Below are 23653 nucleotides of genomic sequence, written 5' to 3'. Positions count from 1 at the left end.
AAACACCATTGACATCTAGGAAGCCCACCACTAATAAGATTATATCACCTAAATCACTGGGGACAGGACCTCCAAATAAAAGAAAGCGAGGGGGGAACAGCCAAATAGGCAGACGTTCAAAAACACCTAAAATATTCTTGAGCCCCTTAAAGAGCCAAGGTTCTGCAGCAAGGAAGCCTGTGCCAGATCACTCGTCCCCACATTCCCATCTTATTCAAGATCTAATGGGAAACATTGAACAATTGGTCAAATCTTTATTATTACCACTAGTGGAGAGAGTAAAAAGAATGGCAGAGCAACTGGGGTCCATTCAAGAAACAACTACAACTAACACTAAATTACTCAGGGAATTGCCAGCTAATAGACATGACCTGATCTCTTATGTGCTATCCACAGGGCCGAAAATAAATAACCCTTTAGTTAGCGTTGATTCATTACCCCCAGCCCATAATAACACCCAGGCCCCTTTGAATATAGATACCGACCTCAGGAGACCTAGGGAAGAAAGAGCCGGAGGGCAAGTAAGTAAGCCAGATAACAAGCATGGAAATACCGTCAGTGCATTTCATTCTGATAAGAACTTAAAAGGAAACCCCCCATCAAATAGATCTCCCTCCGGAGGCAGTACCTTATGTTATAATACTTACTGGGGTCCCAGAGCTGGCAGTGGGGAAAACTGAGGGATACCCAGAACTCAAGAACAAAGTAGTGCACTGGCTGAGAAAGAACAGGCCATTACCCCCCAACATAGATGGTGAAATCTTACATGTAAGAAGATTAGATTGGGTGGGCCAAAGACCGAAAGATATACAGGGGGATGTCATCATTATTAATTTCAGAGATCACAGGGCGACTAACCATATTAGAGACTGGTACCTTGAGAATGGCGGAGGAGGTATATCTACCTGTGATTTAAGTTATTTCTACCCACAAGCTTTATTAAGTAAGCCCTCATGACCACGGTATCCATATATGTGTACCCCAGCAGGCCCTACCTTTAACATCTCCACCTTTAACCGATTTGCTTCTCTTTCATAAATGAGGATCCAAGGGATTATGAGTCATCTATACATACTGCTAATGACACAATATTCAGGAAAGAAGGGCTACTTGACATAAGATCTAGGATGGGAGAGGTTGACACCACTAATAAGAAAACCCCCAGAGGCCAGTCTATTATATCCTGGAACTTAGTGGGCCTAAAGGATAAAGTAGACCTCCAAGAATGGATAGACTTAGTAAACAAGCACAACATATTGTGCTTTCAAGAAACCTGGACGGACCAAGAAATTCCCTTGACAGGATATCAAACCTTTAATACACCCGCCATTGTAAGCCAACACGGTAGAAACAAAGGGGGTTTGTACACTTACATTTCAAACACAGCAGGGATTTCAGTCGTTAAATTTATCTCAACAGAATGTTACCAGATTTTACTAATCAATTGGTCAGGATTGAATAACATGGCCTTTATTAACTTATATAACAATGCCCATGCATCTTTACGGGAAGGGACTATTAACAGTCTTAGAAGCTCGCTGATTAGTTTAGAGAAAATAGTGGATGGGGATTTGGCACTTTTATGGGTGGATGATTTTAATTGTATGCTTTGTACCCGCAGCACTACTGGTATTTGTGTCCTGGGGAGAACAGGGAAGATGCCCCAACTCACTTTGTCCACTCCAGGCTGGGGGACTTGCTGAATACATTGATATTCCATTTCGATTTAAGCTATGTTAACGAAAGTTGCTCACCGGCGTAGGAGTTCAAACCAACATTTAATGGGAGAGGGGCAAATTCTATAATTGATTTTACCATTCTGTCCGCCAGATACTGGTCACTTGTTTTGTCCTGGGAGACACTCGATACCGCCATGAGCGATCACTATCCCATTTCGTTCTGCCTGAAAATAAAGGGACTGGAAACAAATACTAAGGTAATTCACAATACCCCGATCAACCTAGCAAGCACCAACGTTGGCTACTCCATCAAATGGGCAAAAGTAGATGCTGAAGCTTTTACCCGAAAACTGGTCATCAACATTTATGACCACTTGATAACTTGCCTCTCATTGTCCGAAGATATCATCAAGTTCTTAACTCCTTCGGTAAAATTACGGACGAAATAAAAAAACAACTGACTAGGGAATATAAAAATTATACATATAAAGTCAAGGGTTGGCTTGACAAAGATTGTTCTAGGGCTCATCGTAATCTGAAATGAGCCCTACATGAAGTCCCTAGATCAATGGAGTCAGTAAGGCAGACTCGAAGATCTTACCATGCTGCCTTAGCCAGAAGGAAAAGAGAGTTAAAAAACGAAACCTGGCAGAACCTTCACGAGGCATGCTTAAAGAATGATAACATAGCTTTTTGGAGAAAAGTCAATGCACCCTTTCTGACAGATAAAGAAACAGACATCATTGACTTAGCTATTCTAGGGGACATCTGGGTTAAGCATTTTTCTAATTTATAAAATAACCCTAACACACTTGAGAGTGATAATGATACAGACAACCAGATGGTACTACCTGAAGAGGTCGATCGATCAGAGGCGTTCCCATTGGGGATCATATTTGATCATGCAGAGGTCATCAGGGCAATTAAGGATAGCGCCTCAGGGAAAGCACCAGGACCAGACGGTGTCCCGATTCACTTATATAAATCTGAGTTATGTCTTTGGGCACCCTGGGCACCCTGAACTCATGGCCGAAAAAAGTAATTGCAAAAAACTGGAGCGCCTCTGGCGAACAAATTACTGTGATTTAGCCAAAACCCGCTATAAAAAAGCTCTTCATGCTCTACATCGATCCATCAAAAAAGCCAAAAAAACTTTTTTCGAGGCCTCTATTCTGCAGGCGGAACAATCGAGCAAAGAAGTTTTTAAGATTGTTCAATCTTTCTTTAAGCCCAAAGCTATCGAGACGGATATTATCCCATCGGTCAGACTCTGTGAATCCATATCAGACTTTTTTGACACCAAAATTTTAAAAGTGTATGATACTTTTACAGATCCCCAGCCGACATTAATGGATGAGGTGGGAGCTTCTGAGCTTCCCACTACACCCTTAAACCAATTTCAGCCTATCACCCTCTCCAAGGCAGTAAAAGAAATACACAAATGTAAATCTGGAGCTCCTGATGATCCTTGCCCACCTAAACTATGGAAATTAATGTCTGAAGCAATCGCAGTTCCCCTCTTACACATATGGAACACGTCCATTGCAACGGGCACGTTTCCGGACTGTTGGAAACAGGCCACGCTTCTTCCATTGAAAAAAAAACCTCAAGGTGTACCGGATGACCTGAGCAATCTCCGACCCATTTCTCTCCTTGCAGCCCCCGGTAAAATGCTTGAAAAACTGATCCAACGGCAGTTAAATAATTTTATTGAAGAATGTGGTGCCCTACATGAAACTCAATCTGGCTTTAGAGCCGGCTTCAGCACTGAGACGGCCCTCATCGAGGTTGCCGAGTCTATCAGGTGGTCCTTAGATTCAGGGGCATCAGCTATGCTGGTGCTCCTGGATCTATCAGCTGCTTTCGATACTGTAGATCACAGCAGACTGTTGACCCGACTTAAGGACATTGGCCTTGGAGACAAAGCACTTAACTGGCTACTCTCCTACCTCACCAATCGCTCCCAGAAAGTGGCCCTGGGTCCCTTCTCTTCTGGACCAAAAAACCTTTGGTGTGGCGTCCCACAGGGGTCGGCACTCAGCCCCCTGTTGTTCAATGTCTATTTGGCCCCGCTTTTCACCTTGATTGCCAAATGGGGGGTCAAGGCAATATCCTATGCGGATGACACTCAATTAGTCTTCCCATATTCAGACACGTCTGAGGCAGCCTTCAGCAAAATCAGGGGTTGTCTTCAAGACGTAGCCAAATGGATGAACACCAACAAGCTCAAAATGAATGCGAGCAAAACGGAGGTGCTATTCTTCGGTAATCTCAAACATCCCCCCCCGGATCTGTGGTGGCCAACAGAAATGGGCCCTGCCCCATCTCCCGGAACCCATGCAAAAAATCTCGGAGTAAAATGGGATGAGAACCTGTCTTTCCTGCCGCATATACAACAGCTCACCGCTGGCTGCCTGCATAAACTCAGAAATTTGCGGAAACTTCTGCCCCTGCTACCAGTCGAATGTCGAAAAACGGTTGTTCACGCAACAATCACATCTCGACTCGACTATTCTAATGGCCTCTATCTTGGTCTACCAAAATATGCGGTGCAACGCTTACAGATCGTGCAGAATGCGGCTGCGAGATTGATAAAACGTGTCCCTTTTAGGCAGCACATCTCTCCGCATCTGCACGAGCTGCATTGGCTGCCAGTGGCAAGCAGAATTAAGTTCAAAGTGCTGACCCTGGCTTTCAGAGCACTAAAAGGCACGTGTCCCAATTATCTAAAACTCCGACTCCCTCGCTACCACCAAAAACGAGAGCTGCGTTCAAACTCCTTGCTCAAGCTTACGGTACTGCGCGTGAGGAAAGCTAGACTTGGAGGCAGATCCTTTTCGGCCGGCACGGCGAAACTTTGGAATACTTTGCCACCTGCCATCCAATCCGCCACCTCAGAAGCCAGCTTTAGGAAACTCCTAAAAACATGGCTTTTTACTCAATAATCCTGTTCTTTCTCCTGACTACTCACTCTTGCTGTAGGACTCGCTAGCGCCGGGACACCTCCCCAGAGGTAGCTGTTCGCGCTTAACAAGCTTCTGTATTATTATTATTATTATTGTTAACAAAGGTCCTAAATCGCTCTAATGCTTCTGGCTTTATTTCAACCTGGCCAGAAGGGATCCTCATACCAATTTTTTTTTTAAAAAAGGGGTTGGGAAAAACCCCGTTTGTTATCGACCGATATCCCTTTTAGATGCTCTAATGAAGGTAGCAGGCAAGATAATCCTCAATAGGCTGCAGGTCTGGGAGGAGCACCAACCTAAAATACGGTTTCCGCACAGGCAAGAGCACTATTGAACAGGGCCTAAACTTAGCACTACTAACAGCCAAATATACCCAAGCTAAGAGAGGAAGTTTATTTATTACCTTTGTGGACTTAAGTTCCACGTTCGATTGTGTGGACCACTCTATGTTATGGAAGACGCTTAGTGACATGGGCATAGACCAACAGATCCTATAATTTATCAAGGAATTGTATAGGGACGCAGGGGCCCGGGTACGGTATGGGAGGAGGGGAGAATGCTCTGATAAATTTGATATAAGAAGAGGAGTGAGACAAGGGTGCATTCTGGAGCCCTTTCTCTTCACCCTATACATCCGCAGTGTGGGACAACACCTAAAGGAATTTCAGTTTGATTATCCTTCTGCGGGGGGAAATTCGATTCCCATCCTTTTGAATGCGGATGATGCAGCACTTATGTCACAAACTGCCATCGGCCTACAAAGGGTTGTGGTTAAATTTTCAGAATATATGAGTATCCGAGGGCTAGTAATCAATGTCTCAAAAACATATTCTATGACATGTGGCACCACAATAAGATCTAGCAAGGCAATTTTCCTGGGAAAAAATAAGATCGAGAATACTAATAGATTCTCTTACTTGGGAATTAACTTTGATAGTAGAGGAACCTGGGATGAGGCGGTGTTTGCAAGAAACCCGGCCTTTTCTAGGGCCAATGGTGCCCTGATCAATTTTGCCAGGAAACTGGACGGGCGACCAGTGCGCGAACTTATCCAAATCTATAAATCAAAATGTGCTCCTACTGGCACTTACGGGGCTGGGATCTGGGGGATTGTAAGCGTAGAGCAGATAAAACACTCTGAAAATGATTTCATCCGTTACCTATTAGCAGCCCCTAAATCCATGCCCATTTATTTTAGCCACAGTGAAGTTGGGCTACCATTTATCTCGGATACGATTAAATTTTCTCCATTGCTCTTATGGCACAAAATGTGGGTAACGCCAGAAACAACCTTAAATAGAGCTATTGTTACTGATTGTCTATCGTTAGATGGAGTTGTAAATATTAAATGGTTAAATTATATTAAAACCATGATGTCCAATATTGGGCATAGATAATATTTTGATAACCCAACATGTTTGGAAAGGGTTCCAAGACGCATCCTTAAAAAAATTATTTTGGAAAATCTGGATAAGAAAATTTTGTCATTTGAAAAGGGTAAACACACAGCCATGGCGACTCAGCTACTTATTTCTCACGTAGGGATACAGCCTTATTTATTATTAGATTGTAGTTGCTTCTCACGAATGCTGCTGACGAGGTTCCGTGTGGATACCTATTTCCGTATGGTGACATTTACCGAATGTAATGACTGGTCTAAACATTTGGCAAAGTGCCCATGCGATGATTTATCCCATCAATCCAACATCCACTGCATCCTGTTCTGTAAATTCTATACGACCCCTAGGAAAAGGTTTTTGAAACCGATCCTTACAAAATGGGGAATAAGGGGATGTAGAGCGGCATTCCTTAAGTTAAAACAATTGGAATCAGAATTAGTCATAAAAGCGGTTTCCTCCTACTTAAGGATACTCATTAGTCTCAGGAACATTATGTGATTTATGTGATTTATGTGTAGTACCCCGTTATCCCTCTTCCAAATTATTTTTGAATTAGGAACATCTTTGAATTTTATGTAATCAATACCACTTAGTAGTGCCCCAGAAAAATGTTGGTAGTGAGGATGTATATATTCATAATATCACTTTTGCATAGCTCTGATCTTGATCTAAAGGAAATAACCTGCCTGCTGTCATTTCTGATGATTTTTAGCCTTGGTATTTAGTCTCGATTGTTATTTTTAATTTTTTTACGCTTTTTTAACTGTACTTTTAACATGTGCTTTTATGATTTTGCAGCAAAAAATCGAATGCAGCTTATTTTTGACTTTTGACTTTTTACACTTGCAGTCACACGCATCACATGTTTACATTCCTGGACTGGTAAACATCTCGGTGGAGAGGCACCTCCTGGCCCCAGCTGAGGCCCCTGGCTGCCGGGGTGCCCTGCCCCCCCGCCCCCGCACAGACAGCAGCGTGAGATATTATCTTTCCATGCCATTCCCGGTGCCCGCTGCCGCCTCCTCACAGCCTGCTGCGGGCCCTGATGCTGCTGCGCCCACAGAAGCCAGGCTGGCATGTCTCATGACCCTGTCACATGGGAGCTCAAGGTGGCCCGCCTGTTCACCCTCGCCAGTCCTTCTATAAATACTAAAACACCGTCTGCATATTTGCAAATCGCTTGCCATCACATGTCGAAGGGCTGCGCTGCTTTGCAGACGGGCAGCATGCTTCTCCCTGGAGGTCCCGTGGGCTCTTGCATTGTGGCGGTACTGTTCAGGGCCCCTCTCCCTGTTTTGAAAGTCTTCATTTTTTTGGGCTACTTTATACATATCATATTTTCCCTGAGTAACGTACAATGTATTTTAACATTATATGCCTGTGGGATTGCTGGAAAACCTGCAGCTCCCTCCCCTCCCCCCCTCCCCCCTCCACCCCCTCCCCACCCCAATGTTACTGACCAAGCAAATCCCTTGGTGCTGTTATTTATTTATTATTATTTTAAGAATTTATAGAGCGCGACTGTCACCGTTGCAGGCATCCTGGCGCTAATAGAATCCAGACTACAGAAGGCAGCGAAGTATGCCTGGGGAGCGAAGGCTAGCCAGGGAAAAGCCAAGTTTTTACCTTTTTCCTAAACTGCATAAGTTCATTAGTGGCCCTAATCTCGATGGGGAGAGTGTTCCAGAGTCTGGATGCAGTCACCTGAAAGGATCTGCCACCAGCTCTGAACTTCTTAAATCTGGGAACAACTACCAGTTTAGCATCCGATGAGCGAAGGTGTCTGGAAGGGGTGTACCAGACAAACTTGGACCTGAGGGGGACTGGGCCGCATCCGTGAAGAGCCCTAAACACAATGCAAAGGGCTTTAAATTGAATCCTCTGTCTAAGAGGAAGCCAATGTAGTTTTGCAAGGGCAGATGGACCATGAGATCTCCTAGGCAGCCCCAACGCCAATTTAGCCGCCGCAGATTGAACCCTTTGGAGTCTGTCCAGTAGATACTCAGGGGACCCGAGCAGGAGGGCATTACAATAGTCCAAACTGCTCAGCATGGTACATCTAACCACCTGGACGCGGGCATGAGATGGTAGCAGGGGCAGAACCTTCCTGAGTGAGCGAAGGATGGAGAAACAACAGGCCGATGTTTTCTGAACATGGGTGTCCATACTGAGCCCATGGTTCAGCATGACTCCCAGGTTACGGACAGAGTCTGAAGGCCGGACGCTAGAGCCGGATTCCGGGGGCCAAAAATTGTTCGGAAACGGGCGAGGGAACCTTGTTCCAGCGCTAAAAAGCACTTCAGTTTTCCCGGCATTAAACTGAAGCGAGTTTGCCTTTAACCAGCTGGCCGTATTCCTGAGGCAGTTGTGTAAAACCTCCACAGAGATGGACTCCTCTCCTTCCAAGGAAAGGATCATCTGCGTGTCATCGGCATAATTAATAATTCGAATGCCAAAGCCTTTGAAGAGCGAGATTAGTGGCCTAAGGTAAATATTAAAAAGGATAGGGCTGATGGCAGAGCCCTGGGGCACACCATGCAGGACGGGGGAGAAGGGGGATTGAAAAGGAGGCATAGAAACCGCCTGCTGCCTGCCCTGCAAAAAAGAGTGGAACCAACTCAGAGCCGAGTCTCTCACCCCTGTCTCAAACAACCGCCTTAACAAGATCTTATGATTAACCGTGTCAAAGGCGGCAGACATATCAAGCAGAATCAAAAAAGAAGCCTGATTTCTGTCTGCACGCCTCTGAAGTTCATCCATGGCGGTGATGAGGGCTGTTTCAGTCCCATGGGCCGGCCGGAAGCCAAATTGGTCCTCGTCAAGTAGGAGAAGTTGTTCTAAGTGGGTGGAAAGAGTGTTACTAACCACTCGCTCGACTATCTTGGCGGGAAAAGGCAACAGTGAAATGGGTCGGTAGTTTTTTGAACACTCTGGGTCCAGAGAGGGTTTTTTCAACAGGGGAGAGACGAGCGCACGCTTCCAGTGGGCAGGAACGGTGCCGGTTATCAGAAATTGATTGCAGATGAGATGGAGGGAGGGAAAAAGCTCGACAGCAAACTCCTTCCAAATTTTAGGAGGGAGCGGGTCCAGAGGGGAGCCGGAAACAATCTTTCTCGCTATATTAGAAAATTTTTCAAAGGTGAGTGGCTGGAAACTGAGCAAGGGGCTTTCCAGAGTCAAAACCGGGTTGGGTACCTGGTTAGCCAGTGGAGCGGGTCTAGATTCCAGGGAGGAGTCACTGTCAAGGGGGATGTCCAAATCTTGAAGAATCAGATCGATTTTTTCTTTAAAGAATACGGCAAGATTGTCACAAAGATCTTGAGACGGGACAATCTCGTTCTTGCACGCGTCTGGATTGGTAACGCTGTTTAAGATGTTAAAAATACTCCTGGCATTATTGTTGGGATTACAGATCAGAGAGGAGTAATAGTCAGCTTTTGCTCTCACGATGAGGCTTTTATAAGCAAGAATTTTAGTTTTCCATATTTCCTTAAAGGATTCATTGTAATCGCGTCTCCATTTCCGCTCTGCTTGTTTGCAGTCCAGTTTTGCAGTTTTAAGAGCGTTGTTGAACCAGGGGGCAGAGACTCTGCCTCGAAGGATACGATTCTTTAGAGGAGCCCGTGAGTCAACGACCGATGATATGCTGGTGTAGAAAGCATTATAGTTTTCGTCCGCACCCTTGTTTACATCAAAAAGCGAGTCCAGATGGAACAGTTCGCCAGAAGAATGCAATCGAGAGAGCGTTTTCCAGTCTCTACATTTGATTTCTCTAGATGGAACTTGTAGCTTATATGAGGCCAGTTTCTTATATAGGAAGAATTTAATTAAGGAGTGGTCTGTCCAATCCATTGGCAGGGTGTCTCCCATTACCACCAAGTCTGGTCCCGCAAAGACCAAATCCAAAAGGTGGCCTGCTTTGTGGGTGGCTGTAAAAACCAGTTGGGAGAGACCACAACTGACACAGGTTTGAAGGAGGTTTTCAAGAGCTGAGTCGAGTGGACCATTACGCCAAAGATTAAAATCCCCAATAATAAGTAACTTTTGATGGGATAAGGCAATATTGGTCAGGGTGGTAGTTACCGCTTGTTGCTGTGCCAAGTTGAATGCCCCTGGAGGGCGATAGCAGACTAGGCAGGTAACAATTGACCCAGGGCGAGTCAAAATAGAGAGCCCCAGCATCTCGATACCTGGGGTAGGGTCTAAATTAAAGACCTTAATGACTTTGTGTGACTGAAGGTCATGTGCTTTAAGCATCGGACAAAGTGCAGTACAAACAAGCATTTACAATGCAATAGGTTTCACATTTACGTGAGTCTGAGATATTGACATTGCAAATAACAGTGCCTTTTATTTTTGTTTTTGTTTTTAAAAAGTAAATAAAAGCCATTATCATTTACAATGCGAATAGCTTTAACTCGTGTAAACGCGAGACCTATTGCATTTCAAATGCTTGTTATTACCGACTAATAAATTTACATGTGCAGAGTTCTCCCCATAGAAAAGACAGAAGTGGTGGTAGAGATTCTCACCCATCGGTTTGTAAATGGTATTTTGTAGTAAGTGAGTAGTAGTAATGTACATAGTAAAAATGTAGTTTGTAAATGAGACCCACAGTTTCTTTAAAAGAAAAAGACTTAGCATGCCTCTTTTGTACTTTTATTTATTCCCTTCACTTTTTCACTGTTTTCTGGTCAGACGCTTTATTACTTATGGTGGTAAATCTGAGAACCGTGCAATGACAACGAGAGCCAGAGGATCCCATCTGTGCTAATTAAGCTCTGATCTCAAAGTATGACGTAAACTTCCACAGGTCCATGCCATTACCGCTGATTCAGAGTTTGAGCCCGTGGGGCATGGGCAGGGCTGGACTAGGAACCCAAATAGGCCTTGGCAATTTTGTCGGACTGGCCCCCACGGTGGGGGTGAGGGGGTTGCACTCATGAAGCACTGCTGCTTAATAAAACTGCCCCCAGCACTGCTGCTTTTGTTACTGGGCAGTACTTAGAGGTTGATCCGAGTAGGATAATTTTAAAGAACACACAAAGTTAAATGCCGTCTGGCATCGATACACTTATGCTCAGGAAATCTTTGTTCAATATTATTTAAATTGATCGAACCTGATGAGATGTTAACAACCCAGCAATTAATCTGGAAACAACGTACTACAAAAGTGCCCTACTCAGAGGGGGAGAAGGGGAGAAGGTTGTGTGCACTAACGGCCACATGCATCAATGTTCCTGTTTGCGAATTCTTAATTGCAAAAATTAAGGAATCGCAATTAAGAAATCGCAAACGGCTATGCATTAAAAAAATCGCAATTTTTTTTGTGATTTCTTAATTTTCCTTAATTGCGATTCACAACTTGCGAATCGCAATTAAGGAATACCTTTTCATTGATTCCTATGGGCCTAGAGGCCCATAGGAATGAATGTGAAGGCATTCTCATTTTGCGATTCACAATTAAGGAATCGCAAAATGAGAATGCAATTTCAAGGGTGCAGGGGGGGGTCCAAAGGACCCCCCCACACCCCTGAAATGTACCTTTAAGTACTTTTTACACACACACATGCCCCAAGGGCATGTGTGTGTGTAAAATGAAACTTTCAAAAGCTTAACTTCATGTTAATTTACCACTTCTTATTTGCAATTTAGCAATTTAAAAAAAATCATGCATTGTATTTAAGAAATCGCAAAATTGCGAATTCATAAATGCAATCGCAATTTAAGAAATCACAAATAAATTGCGATTTCCTAAATTGCGAAAAAAGTAAAAAACCTTAATGCATCCCAAATCAATGAATTGCATTCGCAAACGGCCGAATTTTGCGATTCGCACCGTTTGCGAATGCAATTCAGTTTGATGCATGTGGGCATTAGTGAGGGTTGAGAAAGTGAAAAGAAAGGTAGTTACAATATATTCATCACATCATCATTTACAATAGAGAACTAGCTTTACTCAGTCTTGCAATGAAATATTAACAAAATACATAGCCATTGTTTTAAACACACTGACACAATGAAAAATCACTATTGGCAAAACTGGCACAAAACGGTAACAAAGTCGACATTTAGACCCCAAAACAAAAGTAGGTCAGCTTAAGTCCTTACAACGGGGTCTTCCTCAGGACTGAGTGTAGGGCACCTGGGAATTTAACAAAGGGAATTCTTAGTGTCTAGTATACTTTATATTTAGAAATTGGTTGATTAAAAGGTAAAAAGTAACTAAATTACCATAAACCACCCTGAGCAGGATGGTGGAAATGTAGTATGTGGGCCCCTAGGCTCCAAACGCAGAGAACGGGTCCATGGCACCTGGAAGACATAGTATCCGCCATCAGGAAAATAACATACACAGTAGACAAATATTGATAGAGCCATGTTGAAAACGCGGTCCATCTCACTTACTTTAAATAAATAGGTAGGTTGGCAGCCAGAAATAGCAGCAGAGCACTTATGAGGAATCCACACCGTCCTTGAGACCAGTCCCGGGGAGACTGCATCGCCACCCTGCACCCGCTGTAACACCAGCCGTCACGTTATTCCTCTGGGGGTGGGGGACTACAATTCCTAGCGTCCCTGGTGGTGCCTACGGTCGGCGTCAGTGCAAGGCACCAGGAGGCGCTTTAAAAACGGACAAGGGCTCCCGCAGCGCGGGTCCCTCATAACTGCTCTGCTACTATTTCTGGCTGCCAATCTACCGTCATTGAGACCAGTCCCGGGGAGACTGCATCGCCACGCTGCACCCGCTGTAACACCAGCCATCAGATTGTTCCTCTGGTTACGGGGACTACAATTCCCAGCGTCCATGGTGGTGCCTACGGTCGGCGTCAGTGCAAGGTGCCAGGAGGCACTTTAAAAACGGACGAGGGCTCCCACAGTGCGGGTCCCTGATAACTGCTCTGCTGCTATTTCTGGCTGCCAACCTACCGTCCTTGAGACCAGTCCCGGGGAGACTGCATCGCCACACTGCACCCGCTGTAACACCAGTCATCACGTTGTTCCTCTGGTGACGGGGGACTACAATTCCCAGCGTCCCTGGTGGTGCCTATGGTCGGCGTCCGTGCAAGGTGCCAGGAGGCGCTTTAAAAACGGACGAGGGCTCCTGCAGCGCGGGTCCCTGATAATTGCTCTGCTGCTATTTCTGGCTGCCAATCTACCGTCATTGAGACCAGTCCCGGGGAGACTGCATCGCCACGCTGCACCCGCTGTAACACCAGCCGTCACATTGTTCCTCTGGTTACGGGGACTACAATTCCCAGCGTCCATGGTGGTGCCTACGGTCGGCGTCAGTGCAAGGTGCCAGGAGGCACTTTAAAAACGGACGAGGGCTCCCACAGTGCGGGTCCCTGATAACTGCTCTGCTGCTATTTCTGGCTGCCAACCTACCGTCCTTGAGACCAGTCCCGGGGAGACTGCATCGCCACACTGCACCCGCTGTAACACCAGTCATCACGTTGTTCCTCTGGTGACGGGGGACTACAATTCCCAGCGTCCCTGGTGGCGCCTACGGTCGGCGTCAGTGCAAGGCACCAGGAGGCGCTTTAAAAATGGACAAGGGCTCCCGCAGCGTGGGACGTGCTCAGGCGTGCCAGGGCGCTGCCCGGTCAAAGCCCGGGCCTAGGGCGGGCCTGCCCGCGCCCATGAGCGACTGAAAGAGGCTGGGCTGGGCCACGGCTCTTGGTTGCTCCCATCTGAAAATCACTTGAAGGTACTGTACACTACGTTTGAAGGGGGACCCCACTGAAAGTCTCCGTTATCTGCAAGGGACTTTGGACTTGTATGGGTTTGAGTGGCACCTCCTTGGGGGCGGTACTTATTGTAAAAGATCCTGATTGTGCATATTATATCCAATATGGGGAAACAAAAAACATCAAGTGCTCTGCCTAAAAAGAAGCAGGGAATAACAGGGGAAGGGCCCTGTTATCGCTAATGAATTATCTTACTGGTGCAATGGGCGCTACTGAAAAACAAATACCAAATGTGGAAGAGGCTATGACCCCAGATAAATCTAATAGTATAGAGGGCCCTATTGTACCTATTAGTATTAGCAATAATACTAAAATATTAATTGATCCCCAACTAGAAAAATCGGGTAGTACAGTTGGATCTGATGCTAGAAATGGCTGTGTGGTTAATGTCTCCGATCATATTGATTGTACCGACTCAAAGAGGGACCCTCAGCCGCCCCCGAAGCGATCCCGAAATCCTGATAATTTCCAAAAGCAGGACACGGAACATACTACAAAGGATGTGGCTGTAGTAAATTTACCACAAACAAAAGTAACAAAAAAGGGTAGGACATTGGCACAAAATAAACTAAGTGCGAAGGAGAAAGTCTTAGTTAGGCCAGACTCGCGGTTGCAGAATTAAGTTTTAAAAGTAAAAAATAAATTGGAAGCGCTAGATATTTATCTTAGGGATTTTCTTGGGAAATAAAGCGGAAGATTGTGAGCTATAGAAGAAGTGTTGATTAAATCTCATAGCCAAGGTGAACCTTTACTACAATCCCAGGTTACACATCATGTAACAGATATTATTCCAGATCCGGGTATAAACTTACAAACTCACACCCAAAATCCATATGTAAAACTGGAAATAGGACTGGTGATATGGTGATTAGCTCTAGACTAACTGCACTTAATGGACGTGATATTAATCAACAGGAGGGGCACAGCGTGTCTAGAATGGTAGATGCTCCAAGAGGTTCGGAGTTTGAGAAATTAGTGCCATATATAGATCTTCCCCCGGCTGTAACTCCGTATGTTGTGGTCCTAACTAATGTTCCGAGGCTCCATAAAGGGACTAATGAGACATGGGAAGGTCTAAGAAATAAGTCGCTATCCTGGTTGGGATTAAAACTGGCTTACCAGATAAACTGTTCACTGAGTTTAAAATGGCTATAAGGGTGGGATGGATAGGAAGGGGACCTAAAGATCATGAGGGAGATTGTGTAATTTTGAATTTCAAAACCCCTCATTTGATCAAGCTAATCTTAGACAGGGTGTTTATTATTCCAATTAGTGGAGATCATATTAATATTGTCCCACTAGGTTATTTTTATAAACCTAGTCATTTTGGCTCTGGGACACAGAGAAAAGTTGCTCCTTGAATATTACCCAGTACAGGCTATGGAATACCCACTTCTAACCGTTTTCATATGTTGCAGAATCTGGAAGAAGTAGATTGACAAATTGGGTCTGAGTATGCCAGCCTGAGGGAAGTGCCCAAATCATTTCAGAATGCCAGTCTGAGGGAAGTTCCCAAAATATCCAGTGCATTTTGTATATATCAAATACCAAATAATTTTACAGTTGATGTTGATAAAGGGGCTAGTGGAGCTATGGAAATATATGAAAATGAAGTGCCGGCGAATACGCTGGCAGACGACCAACTTTTTAAGGTCATATTAGGGAAATCTGTTATAGCTGATGTCGTACACTTGCCATCTAGGGACACTACTCCTGGGCCCAGCATTGCAGAAAGTATGGTATCTGTGAGATCCCCTATAGGGAAGGGTAGATGCAATTTTATGTTTTGGAACACTGCCAGTTTAAAATCAAAAGTGAATAATGTAATATGGTACCAATTTATCCAGCAATTCGATGTTTTTAGTCTTCAGGAAACATGGGTGACAGAACCAATACACATAAATGGCTATAGAACTCTTCACACCAATGCAAAAGCCTCCGATTATGGTAGAGCAAAGGGGGGGGGGCTGTGTATGTACATTTCTAATTTAGCTACATTTGGAAAAGTAGACCTGGTACAGGAGGATAGTTTTTATCAAATTATCAGCTTGAAGGTTGATACCCACTGTTTAGTATTACATGTGAATTACTATAATAACATTCCCCATGATTTACGAGAAGGTATCCTGAAGGCTGACACCTGTATAAGCTGCAGGATTTGGGGAATAAAGATGTGATTATGCTATGGGGTGGAGATTTCAACCCGGCCCTTTGCCAACATTTGGATAATGGGAACTGTGGTCTAACGTACCATATGGAGATTTTTCTCCCCCATTTCCCACATACATCATATGGAGAATGTTTAAACGAATTAGTATTTGAGTTCGATCTGAGTTTTGCTAATACCCTAAGCAGTCCTCCGGTGCCTCTGGGCCCTACCTTTAATGGGCATGGATCGGGCTCCATAATAGACTTTATCTTGGTCTCTAATCGCTATGGGTCCATTGTTGAAGACTTTACTCAACATCCAATTGCGTTGAGCGACCACTTCCAGCAGAGTGTAGGAATAACACTATTTGAACAAACCGTAGGTAAAGCTAATAGTCCAACTATTATTCTTGATAATATCGCCTTATCTAGATAGAATGGTTATAGTCTAAGCTGGGAGAAGGTGATACCTTCAGACTTTACGGTTGGGGTGGTAACTAACTGTAATTATGCAATCATGTTATGTCTGGAGGAAAATGCCCCACCTAAGGATATTATTGATAACTTCATCGTAATTTCAGATTATATAAAAAAGGCTCTTACCATCAGTATAAAGCCGAAGTATAACCGTAAAGGGAGAAAGGGTTGGTTTGATTCAAATTGTACTAGGACCCACAGAAATTTAAAACATGTTCTGCATAGTGAACCTAAAGATAGAGATAAAATTAGAAGGGCACGGAAAGAATATAAATGGGCCTTAATAGACAGAAAGGATAAATTGAAAACAGAGGCTTGGATGGAACTCCATGAAGCATCAATTGCTAAAGATCCTTGTGCATTCTGGAGGGCAGTTAACGCGCCATTCTTTAATGATAATGTGGCATCAACAGTTGAGGTCGCTATCCCCGAGAACAGATGGAATCAGCACTTTTCACTTTTACATGATGTAACAACTCCACAACTACCTGAGACTGTGAATACCGAGGGCATCCCGAACATATTAAATCTGAACGCCAGGGAGGATCGAGGTTTGAGGCTTAGTGACAAAGGGAATGTCACATTATTTGAACTTAGTGAGGTTAATTTAGCGATTGCCTCAAGTTCGGGAGGGAAGGCGGCGGGCCGGATGGCTTCCCAGTTTATGTCTTTAAAACCAACATCGCTTTATGGGGCCCCTTACTCACTCAAGTATTTAATGCCTCAATTTCAACTGGCTTCATTAATACATGGTATGAGTCTATTCTCGTACCAATATACAAAAAAGGGGACAGAAATGACCCAGCCTGTTACCGACCTATATCATTTTTAGATTCAACTGTAAAAATTATAGGTCGAGTTATATTGAACAGATTACAAGATTGGGCGGAAGAATGGTCAGTGATAAGCGACCTACAGTTTGTTTTTCGCAAAAAGCTAGGCACCATAGAGCAGGGTCTAAATTTAAATATTTTATTGAATAAATATACCAAGGCTAAAAAGTGGCCCTTATACTTGGCCTTTGTTGATTTATTATCTGCCTTTGATTGTGTAAATCACAGTAAATTGTGGCTTACTCTAGAAGAAATGGCCATTGATACTTTTTAAATTTCTCTTATGAGAGAGTTTTATTTAGGGGCAAGGGCACGGGTTCGGTATGGGACAGGAGGTGAATACACAAGTCACTTTGAAGTTAAACAAGTTGTCAGGCAAGGGTGCGTTCTTGCACCCTTCCTTTTCACTCTGTACATAAACAATGTCGAAAAAGTATTAGTTCAAGACTGTAAAGATCTTCCTCAGGCGGGAAAGTGGTCCATTCCCACATTATTGTACGCGGATGACGCGGTCTTAATGGCGCGTACCCCGCTGGGATTGCAAAAGATGGTTCCCAGCTTGCAAACTACATGCTAGATAGAGATCTCACTATAAATGCCTCAAAAACATATGTAATGAACTGTGGGCCAGGATGTTTAAAGAAAAAAATCTGTTTTTATCGATCATAAGCGGATAGATACTACAACAATTGTTTCTTATCTGGGGATACTGTTTGATCGTACAGGGTCCTGAGTGCAGGCTGTAAGAGCAAGGAGGTTACTCTATATTAAGACTTTGTCTGCTCTTTCCAACTTTAGCAGGAGACTTGGTAGATGTCCAGCTGTGGAACTAATGGAGATCTACAAGGCAAAATGCGTCAGCATAGCTACATATGGAGCAGGCATATGGGGATATGCGGACGTGGGCTCAATCCAGGAAGCTGAAAATATGTTTTTAAAATTTCTATTGATAGTCCCCAATAGTACCTCCTCTTTTGTGTGCCATACGAAACTAGGACTGTCTCATATCGAAGATACTATAAAGATTCAACCGGTCCTCTTATGGCACAGGATATGGACCACTGAGGAGACCCATTTTAATAGGGGGGTTTTAGTAGATAGTAGGGGCCTGGATGGGGCAACAAGGATTGGATGGTTGTCCTATGTAAAAACGTTTTTAAACTATTTAGGTCTACCTGAATTTTACGACAAACCATCTACTATGGAAATGTGGCTCAATGGTTAGAGCGGCAGACCCTGATGCAGAGGTCTGGCCCAGGAACTGGGTTCAATTCCCGCCTCTGGGAGTCTTGGGCTCAATTTCCTCGGACCTGATAATTCTCGCCTCGGTTTCTATTCTAATCATGGGTCCCACTCTGCAACGCTTGGCAATAGCTTGCTTAATCTCCACAATGGCCGCAACAGCGCTGGGATGCCTGGCTTCACCTTGGGGGTGCCCAGGAGTAGACATTTCACAGGGAAAAGCCAGGAAGGGTTCCACAGCGGTATGCGTTACAGCGGCAGGACACCCCAGTTGGGGTATTAGTGCGCTTTACAAGTACAAATTACATTTACATTTACTATGGCTGAAATGAGCAGAAAAAATCTTAAGTCTATTTGTCAGAATTTTTGGCAGGAAAAAGACAGTGTGCCGAACTAAATAAAATCTCGGTTCAGGCACACAATATTACCTTATCCAAACAATAGGAGCTACAGGGGGAAAAAAAGGGGATCAGGCCACCCCCCACTCGTGTTACTAATAAACAATAGGCCTGATCACCAAACAATACACCCAACACTGTATAGCCAGCAATGTGGGGGTCACTAAAAAAAACGTTATCACTCCCTCATGGGCCTAACTCGGTCCCTAAGCTGTGGTGTATCCAAATTCTAAAAATGTTTATACCATCATAATCCACCCAATGTGTAAGAAAAAGGTGTGGAGAGGAAAGGAGGCACCAATATGCCTCAATCGATTGCGTTTCCCCACAATGAATGCCCAAAGGTCCGATCACCTAAAAACAAGTTTTTGAAAAAAAAAAAATTATTATTATTACAGTCTATCTAGCTACCTCACATTCTGCATTCAATGCTGTTTGCGACCAATGAGTAGATGAAGGACACAATGTGAAAGTGGCCCCACTTTTATGATGTGCGTATACATATGCCCCTATTTTCAATAGCAAATGTGCACTCTCCTGCAAGTTGTCATTGCCCTGTCCTCACTCAGATGCTAAAATAAAGTACACAGCTCCTTGATATTTTAAAACTGAACTGTTTACCAAACTGTCCGTGTCAGTACTTCTCCTTAAAACAACCAGCCAGATTTTTTAGCCGGTAGTTCATAAGGAGAGCATAGCGCGTTTATAGTCACATAAACTGCACGCAGCGCGGGCCGAGTCTTGATTATCCCTTCACTTGAAAGACTCTGCTTAAAAAATACAGCCAAGTTACTTAAGCCAGTAAATCACAAGGGGAGCATGGCGCGTTCTCATTTAGTTAAACTGGGCACGACGCGGACGAGATCCAGCTTCCTCCTCGCTCATGGCCCCCAAACAGTTCCTAATATTCAATGCCACACAGACACGCCGATCATGGGTGTCTTAATCCCTGTTTCTGCGCCCTGCACCTTCCGTCCAGCGTGAGATGCACACTACTATCCACCGATCTGGCAGCCATCTTAGAACAGGTTAAAATGTTCAAAAACGCCGTCGGCCATCTTAGTGCGGGCAACCTTTGCTGAAAAAACTGTATACCACCCTCACTTTATGGTTCATTTCTAGACAATTTTTATAGAACCTATACACAATGTGCACCAAACTCGAGGTTGTTATATAATTTGCCAGTCAGTAGTTACCACCATGCAAATGTATCAACCTCCACCATTATGTGTAAACGGGGGTATTTTACAATAATTGTTATGGTGGCCAAAATTGCCCGCTGGGTTGTGTGATGCTCAACATACCAGGATTCTCACCCCTGCGTAGCTCGCTGCATTCCAGTACATACATACAAAATTCATCAATCAGAGGTGCAAGAGCTGGAGCACGCCTATGGTCTAGAACAGTTGCTCCACTCAATGGAGTAATTTAATCCAAACTTGTCAGCTTTTTCCGAAAAGATCCATTTTGCCTCCTTTCTAGCTAAGATAGATTCAATATTGTGGGTCTCACCCATGACCCTTTCAAGAACAGTCCACCTCAGATCCCTGGGGTCATGCTGTTTATCTTGAAAATGCTGCACCAGCCTTGTTGTTAGCTTCTTAGCCTCAAGGGTGCTCAAATGCTCCTGTATTCGGATCTTCACCTTCCTAGAGGTAAGCCCAATATAATGTAATCCACAGTCACATGTTAACCTGTAAATGACATTATTTGTATTGCAATTACTGAAGTCATTAAGGTGCCAGACTCTGCCATTTTCTAAAGTGACACATTTGGTCGCTTTTATAAGTCTGCATACAGTACAACCTCCACATGGATAATGACCCGAGGGGAGATTAGAAGTTGATGAAGTTAATGTTCTGCGAGTATGTACCAGTTTATCTTTCAGGCTGGGGGCCCTTTTAAAAGCAAAGCGGGCGGAGGCATTTTGCTAGTCTCGGTGTCCAGGATGGACCAATGTTTTCGCACAATCTGTCTTACTTTAGTAGATAGTGGATCAAATGTAGTTACCACAGGGAGACAATCAGCTTTTGTTTTCATATTCCTCTCAAGCAGTGCATCGCGAGGGGTGTCTAAGGCTCGTTTGTGTGCATGTTTAATAGTTTTAGTCGGATATCCCCTGGCTCTCAACTTCCCCACCAGTTCATCTGATTGTTCAATAAACTTCTCAGTCATGGAGCAGCTACGCCGATATCTTAAAAACTGCCCCACCGGGAGATTATCCCGAAATGATCGTGGGTGGAAGGAGCGATAATGTAACAGGGAATTCCTGTCACTAGACTTCTGGTGAACATTGGTAGTTAAGCCATGCTCACTCGCTGTAATGTCAACATCCAAATACACAGCAGTCGTCCTACTGCAGGACCAAGTAAACCGCAAACACCCATCAACTTGGTTGAGCCAGTCAAAGAATGACATCAGGAGCTCCTCCGAGCCAGTCCAGATGCACAAGACATCATCTCTATATCGCCTCCAAAGAGAAATATTCTCTCTGAAGGGATTAGAGATGTGATGGATGACATTCTCTTCAAACTGGCCTACATAAATGCAGACCAGGCTGGGAAAAAATGTTGCACCCATCGAAGTTCTCGAAACCTGGAGATATATTTGGTTCTGGTACTCCCCAAAATTTTTGGTTAGTGCCAGCTCAATGCATTTCAAAACAAAAGACTGCGGGGTGTCATAAAACCACTCTGATACCCCAAGTGCCCGCGCTGCTGCCACCAGCATGGCGTCTTGGGGTATACTGGTGTATAGCGATTCAATATCGATCGTAACCAAGAATTGGTTACGAGAATCAAATGACACTGTTTTTAAGATGTTCAATATATCTGTGGTGTCTTGCACAAAGGAGGGTTGCATGATGACAGATTCCCTCAGAAAGAAATCCGAGAATTGAGACAGGGGTTCCAATACTGATTGGATACCAGAAACAATCGGTCGGCTTGGGGGAGGGCGATGGGGCTTGTGAATCTTCGGCAAGATGTAAAATGCCGGAACTCTAGGTTTTGATTCACTAGGAAGTCAGCTTCCTTGTTCGTAATCCATTTTTTCCCCAGTGCCTCTCCAAACATAGACTTGATGGTACATTGTAGATCATGTGTGGGGTCCCGCATTAAAGGATGGTAATTGGTGCGGCACCCCAATAGCCTGAACACCTCTGCCTCATATTCGCTGGTATTGAGCACCACAACAGCCCCGCCCTTATCGGCTTGTTTGATAGTAATAGATTTATTATCTTGTAAAGATTCAACTGCTGCCCAATTATATTTACTCATATTATTTGGGCGGGCATTGTTGTGTATCTGTTCCAAAGCCTCTATGTTTTGAATCACACGCCATTCAAATACAGCAATCTCAGGGCCCACTGCTGAGGTCGGAGGACAAAAGCTAGATGGACGATGTAGGTTGGTCGAGAAGACAGATTGAGGTTCCTTTTCTTTGCCACTAAAGAATTTTTGAATTTTTATTTTCCTCATCATTTCGAAAATCTCTGTCCGGCAATTAAAAGTGTTGTGATGTGGCGTGGGCACAAACCCCAACCCCTTATTTAATATTCTGGACTCGTCCTGAGACAATGTGTAGTCGGATAGATTAATAACATTATCATTAAAGAGAAGTTGGGCATCTGACAACTCAACACAAGAGGGCATCACTGATGTTTTCTGCCTCGACTGCGTGTGATGACAGAGGAGTATACCTTCCATGTTGGTATGTGATTGGCCCTGCCTCTTCCTCTGCCTCGCTGTGCTGGACCCCCTCTACCCCAGTTGCCCCTGTGGCCCTGGTCTAAAAAAGATCTTAGTAGAGCCCCCAGGTCCTCGTTAGTTCTTGTTTCTGGGGTGAATCTAACTCGGCTCTGATTTGATGTTGAAGGTTGTTGCTCTCCTAACTCTTCCTCTTCGCTACTTGTGTTGTCAAATGTCCAATTAGCTGGAGTTCGTCTAAACTGTTTAAGCCCACCCTTCTGTTGATTCTGATAGTGGGGCTGTTCTATCGTCGACTGATAATACTTGTCCTCTACATAGGGGTATGCCCACTCATGTGTAAAACGTTCCAGGTTCCTTGTTAGACCCTTGATCTTTTGATTTACCATATAGGTCTTATAATCTAGTAAATCACCCTGGATTCTTGCCAGTTGCTCTTTAGCGTCCAAAATGGTGTTGTCCCTCTTAATACTTTCTTCTGACTCAAGGATTTCTGTTACTAGTGCCTCACTGAGTCTCTTGGCGGTATTAATAATCAAAACCAGCCAATCCCTGGTGCATTTATTTGCTATATAGCTCCAATTTACCCTGAACTCTTTGTCCTCCAAAAATAATTTTGGTTCAATTCTTACTAATAAACTCGGGGGAGCTGCTCCTGCCCGAAGATACTCGGTCATGAGTGCCCCGTGGAGAGCAATACGAACATGGCGCTTTTTAGTATTTGATAGTTTCTCCCGTTCTTCTCTCGCCGTACAGTTAGCCGTTAGTGGAGCATCGGGCAAGAGCGAGGGCCCAGCTAGTACAGCGCTATTTGTTCGTCTGTAAAGGCCAAACAATTCCTGTCCATGGCAAGACTTGGAAAATGTCAATAAAGTCAAACCCTCTTTTAAAAAACAAGGGATCAAGTTAAGGCTGGTGTCAGTGTGATTAACAGAAGGCGAAATCCACACAGAATAGTTCAATTGAAAGCTCTCACAGCTGAGCCGCCGTCCTTAAATCATCCAAAAAATAGGAGCTACAGGGGGAAGAAGAGGGGATCAGGCCGCGCCCCT

This window comes from Lissotriton vulgaris, chromosome 6 (assembly GCF_964263255.1).
Source record: "Lissotriton vulgaris chromosome 6, aLisVul1.2, whole genome shotgun sequence".
NCBI classification, from domain to species: domain Eukaryota; kingdom Metazoa; phylum Chordata; class Amphibia; order Caudata; family Salamandridae; genus Lissotriton; species Lissotriton vulgaris.
Note: the sequence above shows the minus strand (reverse complement) of the source record.